Source organism: Mirounga angustirostris, unplaced genomic scaffold (assembly GCF_029215605.1).
Source record: "Mirounga angustirostris isolate CCGP_5_RB_7025 unplaced genomic scaffold, mMirAng1.0.hap1 SCAF_1, whole genome shotgun sequence".
Taxonomy (NCBI): Eukaryota; Metazoa; Chordata; class Mammalia; order Carnivora; family Phocidae; genus Mirounga; species Mirounga angustirostris.
The window spans coordinates 21,940,588-21,956,145 of NW_026991709.1; the positions used below are offsets into that span (position 1 = coordinate 21,940,588).

The 15,558-nt window shown below is 33.6% G+C and overlaps 1 pseudogene; it reads right to left on the reverse strand.

Moving 5' to 3' along the window:
- The window catches only part of LOC123834516 (protein downstream neighbor of Son-like), a 33,409-nt pseudogene that overhangs the window by 15,133 nt on the left and 2,718 nt on the right, over positions 1 to 15,558 (reverse strand).

Consider the following 15,558-nt stretch of genomic DNA (forward strand, 5'->3'; position numbering starts at 1 on the left):
AGGAATTCAGCTTAGATATAATGAGGATTTAAATCTCTGTAGAGCTATGGTGTTGTAGAGGAGGTGATTAATATGAAAACTATTAATGAAGGAAGATAATCAGAGCTTTATAATTTGGTGGAAGATGAGACATTGGTCAAAAAGAAGGGGCTACAGTAAAAAATAAAACCAGCTTTTGGAAATTTGGTGGCTTGTGTAACCATTATCTGATGTGGAGTCTGTAAGAGGGAGAAAACATTTTCTCATATGTATTTTCAAGGATCATTCTAACTTAGATTGCAAACATCAACTTGGAAATTTAATTGCTGCTCATAATCTAAATTTCAGCAGGGGCAAATGGAAGTTGGTAATATGTACAGTCTGAAAAACATTTTACCCAACATGACTAATTTTTCTTATTGTTCTAACCACATGAGTGAACAGCTTAACACACCACACACACACACAAAAGAAAAACACAGTATCAAGAGAAACATTATCAGGTCCATGATTCTAATAACAGTTGGAGAGTTGTTTTGTCTATAGCTTTTAAATTAAAAATCTAATACCTTTTCATCTTCACTAAAGCACAATTGCTAGGTATAATTGCCCATAATAACTAATTTGGGGAGCGTGCACACACACACACACAGACACACACACAGGCTTACATTTAAGAAAGCATTTAGCCTTTTTGAGGAACTTCCATACTGTTTTCCAGAGCGGCTGTACCAGCTTGCATTCCCACCAACAGTGTAGGAGGGTTCCCCTTTCTCCGCATCCCCGCCAACATCTGTCGTTTCCTGACTTGTTAATTTTAGCCATTCTGACTGGTGTGAGGTGGTATCTCATTGAGGTTTTGATTTGGATTTCCCTGATGCTGAGCGATATTGAGCACTTTTTCATGTGTCTGTTGGCCATTTGGATGTCTTCTTTGGAAAAATGTCTGTTCATGTCTTCTGCCCATTTCTTGATTGGATTCTTTGTTTTTTGGGTGTTGAGTTTGATGAGTTCTTTATAGATTTTGGATACTAGCCCGTTATCTGATATGTCATTTGCAAATATCTTCTCCCATTCTGTCGGTTAAACAGTCAACAAAACCAAAAGAAAGAGTACTATTGAGGGGCACTTGGGTGGCTCAGTCGGTTAAGCCTCTGCCTTTGGCTTAGATCATGATCTTAGGGTCCTGGGATCAAGCCATGCATTGAGCTCCCTACTCAGTGGGGAGTCTGCTTCCCCCTCTTCCTCTGTGCTCTCTCTCTGTGTCTCTAATAAATAAATAAAATCTTTAAAAAATAGTACTACTGATACTCTTAATGGGTGTTAATATTAGTATAACTAACACATTGAACAGTGCCTAGATGCCAAGTGCTTTTCTGAATGGCTTCTGCGTATTGTGTGGCAATCCCCAGAATATCCTTAGGAGGAAGTTTTTTATTTTTTCTTGTTTACATGTGGAATAGAGTTTTTATTTAACTTTTTCAAGGACAGACAGCTGGTCAGTGATGGAACTCAGTTTTAAGCCCAATTATAATATTATGGGTTTTTAAAATTTATGATACTTCTAATATTTTGTTGATGGAAATCATTTCTGACTTTGGTCATTATGTATTTGGTAACAGTGATTTTAAGATTTACTTACAAAAGAGTTCCTATTGCTATTTAATTGTTCCTTCAGACAACTGAAGCAAGTGGGAATACTGCCTCCCATAATAGTGGCTGACATAGTTTTGATCTCCTATGGGCTTTGTTTCATTTAGGGCAGTGATGCCCAGGCTTATCCCTTGAGATTCTGATTCAATTTGTGTGGAGGGAGGCTTAGGGAATTGTGTGTATGTGTGTGTGTGTGTGTGTGATGATCAATGGTGAAGGTATTTAAAAAACAATATCCAGATAGTCCATTACATAGTAATATATATATACTATTCATATTATATATGTAATATATATTATAACACAGTCAATAATATAGTTTAATTATATAGTTAAATAGTTAAATATCCAGATATTAATGCAGCCAGGATTGGGAACCACTAATTTAGAGGTTTCATTCGAATCTTTGTGACTGTGCTTATGTTCTGGTAATAGAATGAAGGCAATAAATAAGTAAGGTATAACATAAATACCTGAGAATGGCATTGGTAATTTGTATATTAAAAAATTACATATGTAAGGGACTCCCATATATAGTTCCCAAAATAGTTGTGTATTTTCTCAATTCCACCAGCAACGGATAAGGAAAAAATAATTGTTCCATATCCTTGCCAAAAGCAGATACTATTAGTCTTTTAAATATTATATATCTTGTTGGATATAGTAGAAACTTAGTGCAATTTAATTGACATTTTCCTCATGATTAATGGTAATGAGCATACTTTTATGTGCTTGTAAGGTACCTGTAGACATTTAGTGAAATGTCTCTTCAAAACACTTGTTCATATAGTAATGGAATTGTCTACTTATTATTGAGTCATAGTGTTTTCTATATATTCTATATACAAATTATTTGTCATCTCTCTGTATGTCAGTTACTCTCCTCATAGCAAATAAATGGCAGGTATGTTTCTTGTCTAGTGTAATAAATATGATATATTCCTCGAGAACAGAGACATATTCAGAGCCATTTCAAAAGATCTGGATATCCTAAGTTCCGGATTCCTCCCTTATAATGCAAGTGCTAGGGTCATCTGACTCTTTTTACATTGACCTATAGAAATATGGGATTTGCAAGTTGGTGAGAAATGCTGATACTCTGGCTACTGCTATTTCTGTTAGTAAACTTCACTTCTGACTCAGGAACCTCCTGTCAGCTACCAGCAACTATGAAATCATGCCAGACTAACTTGTTAGCTTGAAAGTATTTTAAAATCACAGAACTTTTACAGTGCTTGACAATGACTTCAACTGCGGGACAGATACTTACGGATTATTTAGAATTCTCCATCAGACTTCTCTTCTGGCCTTATAATGAAATGTGAGAAAGGAAAAAAGCCACACCTCTCAGTCTTGGTTTGTAGAAAACTCTGGTACTAGTTGAAGAGATTTGATGCTGCATTATAACCCCATACTTATGTGGTTGGGTAAGAAAATTGGACGGAAAACCCTTCCAATGATTAGAATGTCATAGTGGATCTTGCTGCTCACCTTCCTTGGAATAGACTATGTCCAGAGGTTAAAATATGCATGATAGTAATTGTTTGATGTATGGTCATGAACTTGTTGACTTGGAACTCTGTGACAGTTTTATGTCAATAGTAATAAGATACTCAGAGTATATTTTGTGTCCTGTTTGAATGTACACCAAATTAACCCACTATAAAGGAGTATCTTGATAATCAGGAATACCAAATATCTGGTTATGTGATTGCTGCCTTGTTTTCTCAGCCATACTGTACTTGTTCATTAAGTCATAACTAACCATAATATATATCACCATTTCTGAGTACCCCATCTGTTAATGGTCGAGACCAATGCTGATCCACTTATGTGCCACTTTTCCATATAAAAATAAGCTGGCTAGCTAGTGGCAAGTTCATTACATTGAGCGTCTTCCAAAATTGACAGTACAGTAATTTTTTCCTGGAAAAGTGGATTAATCTTACTAGTAAGTGGATTAATCTCCCTTTTCTTGGTTCTGATGCTTCTCTCCACATTATAACTGGATTTAGTGATATCTTATTCACAGTCCTGTTACCACACACGCCATCACTTTTGACACGTCAATCATTTTTATAACAAAAGAGGCGATGGCCATCAGTTGTCTTAGTATATTTGTGTCACCTAGAAAGAGTTGTAACAGAATATTGAAATACCAGTTATACTGTCAACCAAGTAATAATATTTACATGTTTAGATACTTATCTATAAAAGAAGACTGTGCATCTGGAGCTTGCCTCTAAAATATAGTACTTGTTGTCATGCCAGAACACAGATGTAAGAACCGAGAGATGTAAGCAGAATGCTCTTTCACTAATTCTCCTAATTACAATCTTAATTATCCTTCTTCTTATTCCCCCAATTTTACCTTCTTATGATGTAGAGGTCTTGTTTCCTTCGAGATAGTAGTGCTTCCATCATGAAACACAACAATGATTCCGCTGAAGTAGAGGGTGGTATTATTTCCTTCCTATTTTGATTTCTTCATGTTATCTGGCCATTTGGAGTTCCTGATGCCACTGAAACATAACCAATGGCTTTGGTGATGCATCCTGATTATCATGAAACAAGAAGAATGCTATGGGATAAAGGATGCATGTTTGGAAGACAAGATTCTCTGGGGCACCCAGAGATAGCTGTAGTGATTCATGAATTCTGTTCCTTTCTTTTTGAGGAAAAGGGTGATTGTCTATTCATTTGTACAATGATACTAGTACCATATAAAATGGAAACATGTTTTTGAGTGTTTCCGTACTTTAATACGTGTAGAAGGGTGTTTGAAAGCAGAGCATCCAAAGGGATTTGCTAATTGTGTGGGATGCTTTCTTTTTTAGTAAAAGCCACCATTACCCATCTAATATCTTGCTGTGTAGCAAGGGCTGGAAACCTAGAAACTGCATTTCCCAGACCTCTTTGACTGAAAGATTCCAAATTAAAAGCCATATGTGTGAGGTTTGGAAATTGGAAGAAAAGCAGAAGTAGAGATAGTTAAGTGTTTGGGCACATGGAAGAAATTATGTTTACCGTGGCTTCCTGGACATCTCTGAATCCCCCAGGCAGCTGGACCACTGCAAGTAGCTTCCCATGACCCCTACACTTCCAGATTTTCTCCTGCTTCCCTATGATACCTGTTCCCTATCTTTTTGCAGTAATTTTGAAGGCAACAAATTTCCTCTCTAAATCCCATCTTAATAAAATGCCTGGAGTGTTTTCTTCTTTCATAACAAAACTATGATATATGTATCAGTTACATCTGTGTTAGGAAATCAATAGTTTTGATATATGTATCAGTTATTTTTAGGTTGCTTAACAGGGACTAATATCCGTAAAAGTGATATAAGATAAGATAGTTATCTAGAAAGAAGTTGCTGTGGGTGATGTCAAAGAGGTTACTGCCTATGTTCTCCCCTAGGATTTTGATGGATTCCTGTCTCACGTTGAGGTCTTTCATCCACTTTGAGTTTATCTTTGTGAATGGTGTTAGAGAATGGTCGAGTTTCATTCTTCTGCATGTGGCTGTCCAATTTTCCCAGCACCATTTATTGAAGGGACTGTCTTTTTTCCATTGCATGTTTTTTCCTGCTTTGTCAAAGATTATTTGACCATAGAGTTGAGGGTCCATATCTGGGTTCTCTATTCTGTTCCATTGGTCTATATGTCTGTTTTTGTGCCAGTACCATGCTGTCTTGGCGATCATAGCTTTGTAATATAGCTTGAAATCGGGCAACATGATGCCCCCAGCTTTGTTTTTCTTTTTCAACATTTCCTTGGCGATTCGGGGTCTTTTCTGATTCCATACAAATTTTAGGATCGTTTGTTCCAGCACTTTGAAAAATGTCATTGGAATTTTGATCGGGATGGCATTGAAGGTATAGATTGCTCTGGGTAGCATAGACATTTTAACAATGTTTATTCTTCCAATCCATGAGCATGGAATATTTTTCCATCTTTTTGTGTCTTCTTCAATTTCTTTCATGAGTGTTTTGTAGTTCCTAGAGTATAGATACTTTACCTCTTTGGTTAGGTTTATTCCGAGGTATCTTATGGTTTTTGGTGCTATTGTAAATGGAATCATTTCTCTAATTTTACTTTCTACAGTTGCATTGTTAGTGTATAAGAAAGCAACTGATTTCTGTGCATTGATTTTTGTATCCTGCCACATTACTGAATTGCTGTATGAGTTCTAGTTATTTGGGGGTGTAGGGCACGTACTGCATGGAGCCCTGGTTGTTATATGAAAACAATGGATCATGGATCACTACATCAAAAACCAATGATGTATTGTATGGTGACTAACATAACATAATAAAATTTAAAAAAAAGATGGTTATCTAAATGAAAATAAACAAAAAGCCAGGTAATAAATAAATGAATCTAACTTGGAAATTTTGCTGAATGGCATGTTGAACTCCATGCACAAAAATCTCTATTTTACTCTTTATGTCATTGATTTTCAAGCTGTGAAGTAGATCAGAATCACTTGTAAGACTCATTAGAATAGATTTCTGGGCCTCACTCTCAGATTCAGCTTCCATAGGTTTAGACTGGGGTGCAGAATTTGGATTTCTAATAAATTCCCAGGTAATGTCAATGCTACTGGTTCATGGACCATGTTTGAGAAACATTGTTCCCTCTATACTTTAATACTCCAATGGTTTGTCCTCTTTTTCAAATAAATATATAATGGATTATTTTACTTGTTTTTTTTAGACCTTATACTTTCTTTTTCTTTTCGAATTCAGACTACTAGCTATCACCAATTCCTGAAGGTCTCCTCCACTAGCTCACTTGCCCAACCCTAACAGTCTCTGATTTAAGTCTTTTCATTATAACTAGTTATATTAATAGAACAGCTTTGTGGGCATTCAAAACTATGAACTCTCAAGTTAAAATAATCCATGATGGAAAAATCAAGCATAATGAACAAAACAGGAAAAGTTTGGAAATCATGTGTATGTGCCCTTCTGTGTGTGTGTGTGTGTGTGTGTGTTTCACTTTTCAAACCTGTCCTAATATTCTTTGACACCCCTCTCCTTAAATCTGGGCTTTGTGATTGTTCTTCAAAGATGTATTTCCTTGAAGTCAAATCAACTATGTAAATTCGTCAGTTCAATTTAACAGTCAATAAAGTTGATTAGGTTGTCCTGTGAAAAACTTATTAATTCTCTGAATGTATAATTTGTCCTGTGGCATTTCAACATCCTCTAAGGAGTTTTTCTATTGATATTTTCTTTAATAAATTATTTCATTTCAAGATGGAATAAAACAAACTGATCAACTTCATTGATTGGAGGCAATATGGTATGATGTTTAAAATATAAAATTTGACACTGATCCACCACTTACCATTGTCACACAGAGAGTAAAGTTAATGTATGTTGAAATTTCAGCTCTCTTGTCTAAAAGATAATGATTTCACTAATTATTAGTAAAAAGTATTATTAATACATATGTTATAATGATTCTAAGAGTAGATATAAAATGCTTAGCAGCTTTAATAAACATTAGTTGTTAGATAACAACCCAACCTGACCAGATAAAATTTTAAATATAAAATGTCTGGATTTTATAATTTATTTTCTGATTATAAAAAGGAACTACAGAAACTTATAAATACAGAAATTAACAGTGGAGTCTGTGTGCTTTTATGAGCTTGTAGACATACTTTATCTCAAATAATACTATACCATTTTAGTCACAGGATTTGTCAAATTTAATAATATTTTTCACAAAAATTAAGTATTTTCTAAATCTCTCAAAAAAATAGAAATCTGGGAAAATTGAACCTGGTTGCCAAATTCACACCTGGCCACATTTTTCTGGAAGGACAGTTTCTCTAAGAGGGCCTCAGGTCTCTAATCCATTCTCTGCAATCAACTTCACGTATTTTCACGATTGTCTCAACTTTCTGTGAATCTGTATTTTAAAAATGCGGTGTTAGAATGTTCAGTGTTTTAGGTCTAGTTCCACAAACGCAGAACCTGAGACAAGGATCCAAGTGCATTGGCTTTGTCAGGAGAGTATTCTTCAGGAACACTGACAGGGGAGAAAATGAGGCAGAGCAGGAAAGTGGGAGAGAGCTGAGCAAGGATTTGGTCTTAAAGTCTATCTTTGGCCTTATCCACAGAGTGACTGACTCCTCTGGAGCATCAACTTCCCCACAGAGCTATCCCCATTGAGGGTCCGGTCCAGGCTTTATAACCACACATCAAGCAGCCATTGACTGAGGGCTGCTGATGGGAGGCAACTTCCCTGGTGAGGTAGCTCTTCCATTCAGCAGAGAACGATTCTCTGGAGAAGGTACATCTATGCGATGCAGCAGCTGACAGGATGAGACAAAATAAACTGTTGAGATTATGGTTTGTTTCTTTATTCTTTAATACAACACTTTGTAGTGATAAAGGTTCGGTGTAGTGTTTAAGAGTATAAGTGCTTGAAACACATGACTGAATTAAAATTCAAACTTGGGGCACCTGGGTGGCTCAGTTGGTTAAGCGACTGCCTTTGGCTCAGGTCATGATCCTGGAGTCCCGGGATCGAGTCCCGCATTGGGCTCCCTGCTCAGCGGGGAGTCTGCTTCTCCCTCTGACCCTCCCCCATCTCAAGCTCTCTCTCTCAAATAAATAAATAAATACAATCTTAAAAAAAATAAAAAATAAAAAGAAATAAAATTCAAACTCTACCACCTTGGGATTGTTAGGGGCAGGTTAATTAACATTTTGTGTCTTACATTTTTGAATCTGAAAAAATACAGATATTGGAATAATATCTTTATTACAGGGTATGTGTAAAGGTTAAATAAGATCATAAATGTTAAGAATTCAAAACTGTTTGGCCTGAATGCAGCAGTACATAAACATTGTCCTTTATTATTATTATTTTTAATTCTTTTTGAAAGTTGATGGGTAACCAGAAAGTGTATTAGATTAGGTACCCCACTCAAAAAATAGAATTCCGAACACGCTTCTTTGAAAACTGCTTTTATAATTAAAAATACTATATTCTTAATGTCTTTTCATATATTCATAAATATAATTTTTGTCCCTTCCCCCAGATAATAACCGATTAATTTCTGTATCAGCAATTGTAACAATTTTGATATATATATTGAGGTGTCTGGGTGGCTCAGTCGGTCAAGCTTCTGACTCTTGATTTCTGCTCAGGTCATGATTTCAGAGTCCTGAGATGGAGCCCCGCATAGAGTTCCCTGCTCATCAGGGAATCTGCTGGAGATTCTCTTTCCCTCCGCCTCTGCCCCTTCCCCGCCCTGCTCACTTGCTCGCTCTTGATTTCTCTCTCAAATAAATCAATCTTAAAAAATATTTTTCAAATTATTATGGACAAAGACGTGAGTTTTTTTTATTAAAAATTTAGAACTAGAATTTTTGTGAGAAGGCATATTTTAAAATTTTAGGTGACTTTTATCAAATACTCTTTTGGAATGCTGAACAATATTTTACTATAAATGGTATATTTTAATGTTTATTTCCTCTCAAAATATTCACTTTCCCCCCACTATACATACTACATATATATTTTTTTCTTTTTGTAAAGCTAGGAGGTCAAGCATATCTTTGACATTTCATTACTGTGGTAGATCTTTTTCACTATAGTGATATTAAATGCTTCCTATGGCTTTCTATTCAATTATGTAAATTTGTAAGCTTTCTGCTTCCTTTGTATATAATTATAAATAATTAGCATCAGTTTATTAATTTATAAGAATTTACATATATTAACATGTTGACTATTATATACCCATGTTGTAGTGCCTCCCACTATTTTGACAAAAAAAAAAAAAAAAAAAAAACCTTTAATCATATCCCCTACCCCTGCCATTTCTCTCTTTTTGTGAACAGTATATTCCTCCAATATATTTTGCATACTCAGTATCTCCAGTTTCTCACTTCCATTCTCTCTCTTTGTCTTAAGTATATATGATTTTTCTCTTCTAATGGTTAAAGAACATAAAATATTAAAGTACAACTTACTGTATTTATTACTAATTAACCACTTATCTAGTTACCACATGAAAAAATAAATAAAACATTCTCAGTAACCCAGAGCATTCCTCAAATTTCTTCCCAATCTTACTCTTCCTTTGATCTACTCTGACTTTTGTGTAATTACTCTGTTGGTTTTCTTGAGAGTGTTCTCACTTACGTGTTTACATTTAAAATTACAGGTTAGCTTTTCTTGTTGACAAACTGTACAGCAAGGAAAGCATGAAGTGTATTTCTTTGTGCCTGGTTTCATTGATTATATTGTATCTGTGAGACTTAATCTTTGTAAACAGCTTGAAGGACTTTATTATTTTATTGCTAAATAGAATTCCATTATATGAATATATCCCAATTAATTTTTCATTATACTATTGACTGACATTTGTATTGATTCCAAGTTTTAGCTATTGCATTTTAGTTTTGCAGAACTTTCTTCTACATATTTCTTGGTACAAATGGGCATACAGATGTTCAACTAAAGTAGAATATTCCTAAACTTAAGTAGATATTATTACAAGTAGTTATACCAATTTACTGTTTCACCAAAAGATCCATTGATCTATATCCTTGTGGATTCTTTATTTTTTCAGACTGTGAAATTTCAATCATCAGGGTAGGTTCATAGGATTTTTAAAATTTTTAAATTTCCTGATAAGTAATTATGTTGAGAACCTTTTCATATTAGACTTTACAATATTTTCTTTTAAACAGTGGCTGATGAGGTCTCTGGTCTATTTTATAGTTTTATATTTTCCACATATTGTTATGTATCTGTCTTTTGTTGATAATATTTTAGTTAAATATGTTACAAATTTATTTTCACTTCTTGATCTTTTTATGATGTTTTCAATATTCAGCTCATTAGTCATTTCATTTGTGATAAGTGATTATTTTGGTGTATTCCTTTAAAAACATCTATAGGTCAAGAAGACAATTTCATATATTATGACATACAACTTAGATGTGCAATTTACATTTGAATTTAGATAAACAGTTCACTTAGAATTTTGTACAAGCAGAAGATAAGAGCCAGTCAGTTTTTATATATGAATATTCAGTGGCCCAACTACCATCGATTGAAAAATATCCTGTCTACTGCTCTATTCAACTATCTTTTTTTCATTTATCCATGTCCCAATCTACCCTATCTTAATTACTTTAAATTAATAATAATTCCTGATATGTGGAAGAGCAATTCTTTTCTAGTTTCCATTTTTTAAGAATATTTTGTTGGTCCCTGTTCCTTTTTTCCCCCAATTTATGCTTTAGAATCTACTTGTTTTTGTTATAATTTAGTTGAATCTTAGGTTAATGTGGTAACAATTAACATCACATCTTGTACATTTTGTTGAAGATTTTTCTGGATGTTTTATATATTTTTTTGAAATTAGAATTTGTATGAATTTATAGTTCCATGTTTGTGTAGTTTTATAGAAACTTAAAAGAAGTTTCTATTTTGATCTTGAATCCTATAAGACTTCTAAACTCAGTCTTAGTTCCTTAAATCTATCATTCATTTTTTTAAGTGTTTCAAGTGAAAAATGGGAGCTTTATTTCTTCCGTTCCTATTTTTATTCTTTTTCTTGCATTACTACACTGCATAGAATAGTCAATATTGAATCAAAGTGATTGCAATTGGTATCTTTGTTTTTTTATCTTGATATGTATTATTTTAGTCTTTTTAAAAAACAAGCATTTGATTGTATTTGCTCTAATGTAGTTCTTCATATTTTTTGTTTTTAATCTTTTTATTTTCCTCCTTCCACAAGTTTTGCTAACATTTTAATATGGATATTAGCTCATGAACTTAAAACTATTTTTTCTTACTAATATTTGCCTCTAAGGTTATATGATTTCTTTTAGCAACATTGCACAAGTATTCACATGTATTCTTTTTCTTATCATTCAATTAAACATTTTATATTTTCAATTAGGTTTCTTTGATTAACTAATTTGATATTTGGTTAATTAAATTTTGATTGATTCAATAGAAAATTTTGTTAATTCACCAAACTATTTCTACTTTGTATATTGGATTTTCTAGTTACATATTGGATGCTAATTTCAAACTAATTATTTTGTATACCAAAAGATATACTGTATGTGTTGCAATTTGTTTTCTGGACAGTATATGGTCACTCTTTTTGCAAATGTTCTGTATATTTTTCAAAAGAATATAAATCTGGTGAGACTGAGTCTACATCTCCATGAATCTTCATGTAGTTTTTGCTTCAAACTTTTAAAGCCATATTAATATGCATATCCAAATTTAGAGTATTGTATCTTGTTGTACTATTATCAGTATGGTTTTGATAGAAATTATATCATCCCTAAATATCTTAGATTTAATGAATCTGCATGTTAATCAGTACTTTTTTTAGAAAAAGATTTTATTTATTTGAGAAAGAATGAGAGAGAAACAGCATGAGAGGGGATAGGGTCAGAGGGAGAAGCAGACTCCTGCTCAGCAGGGAGCCCAACACGGGACTTGATCCAGGGACTCCAGGATCATGACCTGAGCTGAAGGTAGTCACTTAACCAACTGAGCCACCCATTTGCCCAAATCAATACATTACCTACAGTCTCAAGCACTGCATTAAACTTTGGATACCTTATTTTACTATCCTCATCATTGGGAATATTCTATTACTGTCCTGTATTTTAATTAAATAACTTAAGTCCCACTTAAATTGTAGTCATCTTCTAACTATTTACACTATCATAGTGATTTACAGATATATTCACACAATTTCTATTTATAATAGAAATTATATAAATTATATATATTTTACATATATCTGTATTCCAGTGGCAATTTCTCTAAGGTGTTATTTCTACGTATTTGGACTAAAAATCTCTTTAAAATTTACTTATTCCTGGCGCCTGGGTGGCTCAGTCATTAAGCGGCTGCCTTCGGCTCAGGTCATGATCCCAGGGTCCTGGAATCAAGCCCTGCATCGGGCTCCCTGCTCCGCAGGAAGCCTGCATCTCCTTCTCCCCTCCGCCTGCTTGTGTTTCTTCTCTCGCTGTGTTTCTCTCCATCAAATAAATAAATAAAATCCTTTTTAAAAAAGTTACTTATTCCTTTATATATGGGGGCCATTGAGTGCTTAATTTTGTTGATATCTTTCTACAGTTTTTGAAAACTTTAAGCTGTTATCTCTTATTAAATTACTTCCACCACATTTTCTATTTTGTTTCTTACTGGAAATCCAATTGCATGTATATTAAGCCTCTGTAATCCTAACTGTCTCCTCATGTCTGACTCTCCATTCAAGAATCAGCTCAGGGGCGCCTGGGTGGCTCAGTTGGTTAAGCGACTGCCTTCGGCTCAGGTCATGATCCTGGAGTCCCTGGATGGAGTCCTGCATCTGGCTCCCTGCTCGGCAGGGAGTCTGCTTCTCCCTCTGACCCGCCCCCCTCTCATGTGTTCTTTCTCTCTCATTCTCTCTCTCTCAAATAAATAAAATCTTAAAATAAATAAATAAATACAGGTTGGGTGAGAAAAACATAATTATTGCTAGAAGGTCAACTAATTTAAGATCAAACAGGCAATGAAGTACAGTATATATCAAGAGGCCATATCAAAAACTAGCTCTGCCAGTTAATAAATTTGCATCATTAGCAAATAAATCACTTATTGTTTGAACCTCAGTTTCTTTAAAATGTAACATGTAAAATGAAGATTACAATAACTACATCAGATAATGTAGTAAGTATTATAGTAACTAATGCTCATTATCTTATTTAATGTAATTCTTGCCACATGAGTAAGGTTTTGCTTAATTTTGGCCAACACTAGAATAATACACAGGCATACACTAAGACAAAATGGTCATTTTTTTAATCGTAGAGTTGTAGGTTACTTTTTTTGAATGATTAGTTTTAACAAGTTCATTAAGTTCTTATATCTATTCCAGATGATACAATAAAGAACCAGGACTATTTTTAAAAATTAACTTAGCAGTTTCATAGGCTTTTACTTTTACAAGTGTATGACTTTGTGATGGGGAGCTCAATAACATGTTCTATGCTTTCATTTATTTTCATGTCACAAACATTATTCTAAGCACACTTTTTTTTCAGTAGTGTTCCAAGACCTACTTTTGAGTTTAAAATAATATTATTCAGAACTTTAAACCTACATTTTAATCCAAGAGCCATGCTAACATTATGCATTTCTGTCAAGTGCAAATTCTGAAAAGCAAGATCCAAGTTGCTATTAAAGTTAGACCCCCTTTCAGTGTTTTTTGTTGTTGTTGTTGTTGGCTGTCTTGCAAAGAAGAGAAGGTTTAGCCCAATAGAGATGTGAAAAAATGTGTATGATTATTATATGTAAGTTATTAACAGTGTCAACATAGCATCCATAAAAAAAAAAATGCCACAGTGAAAAAAGTCGTTGATGGGATTTATCAGCTCAGTAGGCATGTAAAGCCTTTGTTTTAATGGCATAGTCTAACACAAACAAGGAAACATATTTTGTGGCAAGAATCCCAATTAATTTGTTTTTGGTCAAGCTATATTCCTTTCTAAATTTAAAAACAACAGCAATCAGAATACTTAAAATAATTATGATAGTTCACATTACTTGCTACCCATTTTAAAATGCCAACCATCTTAATCACTGAACCATTTCCAGGCAACTATAGCCATGCTGAGATATTGCATTTATAACAATTTGGATAGCCTCAAACATTCATTAAACATATTGTACACAGTACAAATATTTACCACAGTGTATGTGGCCCTGTACATTTATATATGCTTCTGCTAATAACTATTATTTGAATCTAAGAGACAACACTGTGTTGATTAAATTGTCCCATGCCTGTCAGCAATCAATTGATCATAAAGGCCTATTAGTGGAAAATATTCTCAACTTGGAAAATCATACGATTCAGAATGGGTTTGAACAATTTCAGAAAACAGAAAGTTAAAAGTATGTGTCATTGATTATTATAGAGCTATACATGTCAGTGGAATCAATACAATCTCTTTCAGGCAACCTTTCAATAAAAGAGTTTAACCGTTGTGCCTACAATCACAGGTGTATTGGCAGGCTATAAACTCCATACTGATGTAGGCTGAAACAAAGTTTCACACTTGTCAAATGCCCCACTGCCTGGAGCATATTTCCACATGTACCCACCTGGATTTTAAATGACACAATAACAAATACATATATATGACAAACCTATCATCTTAAGGATCAAAATTGCTGGATAACTTACCATATCTTCACTGTCAAAATCCCAATATTATATCTACTATAAAACTAAAGTTTATGTTCATCAAATCTTTTAACTGTTTTCTCACTTTTAAGTTTAAATAGTATCATGTTTATTATTATCTAAAAGAGGAGTTGGCAAGCTTTTTGTTCAAAGCGTCAGGGAGTCAATATTTTCAGATATGTACACCATATGGTCTCTGTCACATGTTTTTCTTTGTTTTTGTTTTGTTTTATAATCTGTAATTCTTTGCTAATATAAATCCATTCTTAGCTCTCGGGCCATACAATACTAGTTCACAAAATGCAATCTATAATTTGCTGACCTGTGTAAAAAAACATACCCTTCCTCTTCATCTCTGGTTACCTCAGTTGTAAGCAATAAAGGAATATTAATAGCCCCCTTATCATCACAAATTATTTTTATTTTATAAAATAATATGTATGTATTTATATATACATATATGTATATCATCATTATTTTACTTAAATTTAGGATTAATGTTTTTCTTAGAACATTTATTTTACAGAATAAGTCCATTAAATAAATTATTCATTTAAAGTTATATATTTTGCCTTAAATTAAAATCTGAAAAGTGACAACTTTAAGTGCCTCTTTGAGTGTAAATTATTTAGATGGTGTATCTACTCTTACTACCCTTTAGTGTCTTATTCCCAATGCTTCACATATTT